This window comes from Tiliqua scincoides, chromosome 2, assembly GCF_035046505.1.
Source record: "Tiliqua scincoides isolate rTilSci1 chromosome 2, rTilSci1.hap2, whole genome shotgun sequence".
Taxonomy (NCBI): domain Eukaryota; kingdom Metazoa; phylum Chordata; class Lepidosauria; order Squamata; family Scincidae; genus Tiliqua; species Tiliqua scincoides.
The window spans coordinates 61,706,412-61,708,819 of record NC_089822.1 but is presented as its reverse complement, the minus strand read 5'-3'; positions in this window follow the sequence as shown (position 1 = coordinate 61,708,819).

The following is a 2,408-nucleotide window of genomic DNA, read 5'->3' as shown; positions in this document are numbered from 1 at the left end:
GGAAGTTAGTCTCTAATATTTGACATATGTACCATTGTATAAAGGCTCTGACAGTTTTTCTGGAAGTTTTTCTGGAAGAAAACTACTACTATTGTAAAAAGCCTTATTTATCATAGTAGCTGCTCTGAAATTGCAGGATGGCCCTAGTCAAGGTGCTGTGTGCATTTTTGATTTTGCATATATTGTGCTTTATTTCTGTGTGTGTGTGCATGAGCAAAAATATCTCAGCTGTTCTCAAAGTCTGTCCTACTGTAATAAAGTACTCTTCACTTTCTCAGCTATTTCCTACAACACTTTATTTTCTCTCAGGTGTCACAAATCTTCTAATGAAGATTCATACTGCAAAGACTGGCAAAGAATCTCCTTGCAGTATATATACACACATACATGGATATTAAAACCAATCACAGCTCTTTTAGACATTCAGTTCATGTGATGAGTGAATGTGCCTAGGGAAAGTGGAATCATGACAGCAGGTTCAACCTATATGTGTTCATCTGAAGGACAGAATAGAGTAAATGGGTATGTAACTGTACATGATGGGGTTCTTTCCATGTACATAGTGGCCCAGTCTTATTCACACACCATGTCAACAGCACACATACATCAGAGCAGCATCTGTCATATCCTAAGCAGTGTTGCTACTAAGGTGTGCAGCCAAGTGGCACCTCTCAGCCAACCCAGAAGTTGATGTGATGGTATGATGACCTAATTGCCAAACACCTTAGAGGTGGCATCACGACAAGTCTGTTTTCATCCATTTGAAGAGGAAAATGTGTTCATCTCCTACACTTTTAATTATTTATCCATTCTAGTTCAGATTCTAACTTGCATTTCAGATTCTACATTGCATTTAATGATACTGTTGGATCCCAAGAACCAGCTTTTCTCCCTAGCAATGAAAGTGGAAGATGAGCTCCTAGCTGGTTTTGACATTTTTCTGTTTTCCATTGTGTTGGCCACAGCACAATCCTATGCATATCTACTGAAAAGGAAGACCCACTAAGTGCCATGGGGACCTACTTCCAGGTAAGTGTGTATAGAATTGCAGCCTTATGGATAGTTCTGCTTTTCTGAATTATGAAGATGTCTGTGAAGCTAAAATGATAAAATCATGGATAAGAAAATGAAAGACAGAGAACAGAAGAACCAAAACTTTATGTTGCTATCCTCTGACTGTTGTTGTTTCCACAAGCTTCACAATGTCACCTAAAGAAAAAAAAAGAGAGAGGAAAAACAGTAGCTGTGGAATGCTGAGTCTGCACCTCGCTTTGAAAACATATGCAAAAGAAAATCTCAAACTGATATCTTTCTAGGTGTAAATATTTCTAGAGTTCCCTTCTGTGACTGCAGAAACCTGATTCCCACACAGAAACCGCCTGTTTATTCCTCGTATGTTAAGGAGCAGGTTTTCAAATCAAATGTAATTAAAGGTTCTTATCGCTACTAGGAAGGCTTGTCTTGCTCGTTTCTTAGAACTGCAGGAACAGTTAATTTCTTGTTGCTTGAAGGAAGAGTTCCTAACTGTTGATCATTATTATGAAAAGACATACAAGGAAAACTTATTTTCATGGTTATTGATTGACACTTGTGGATGCAAAGAGCGAGTAATTACTAGAGGTAAGGCTCTTTTACAGCAGAAAATGATGCCACCTGCCTTAAGACACAGAGTAAACAAAAGGACCTGTTTTGTACAGTGCAGGCTTTAGTTATAAATTGCACTGGCTCTAGTTTTATGAATAGTGATGGGCATGTTGGTCATCTTGAGATAATGGAACAGATTCATGTATATTTGTGCCCTGGGCTGTAATGCTATGATGCTTGCTAGGTAAGGCGACTTCAATACTACAAGGATAAATGAATTGGGAATTAATACTAGAATCAAGCTATGGAGTATCTGCAGTGAATTCCTGGTAACAGCAAGTATTATGGCATAAGCCTGGATCTCATAATCATGCATGCTCTGCTCTTCATCAAGTGTGCTCCCCATACACAGGTACAATATATGCATGATTTATGATGATTTATGTAATCCTTCACCTCCAAGAGGGGGAAGTGGAAAGCAGAATCTGAGCAAATCGTTCATATTGAGGCACTGTGACCTTTGACCCTAGAGCCACTGGTTAGCACAGAAATACTATAGCATAACACACAATGGTAAAAAGCTGCTTGATTTTAAAAGTATACCATTTGTACAAAAAGCTTACAAGCCACATTGCTAAAGCATGGAAACAGAATAGTGAAAAACTGCTTGAAAGAATCATTTTCGAAGCTGTTAGTTTCACAGAAGTTCTACAGAAGCAGTTAGGCCTCAAAGTTTGGAATATAAGCAGGAGAAATGGGCTATAATCCTATATTCACTTATTTAGGAGTAAGTCCAACTGAACTCAATGGGGCTTACTTCTGGA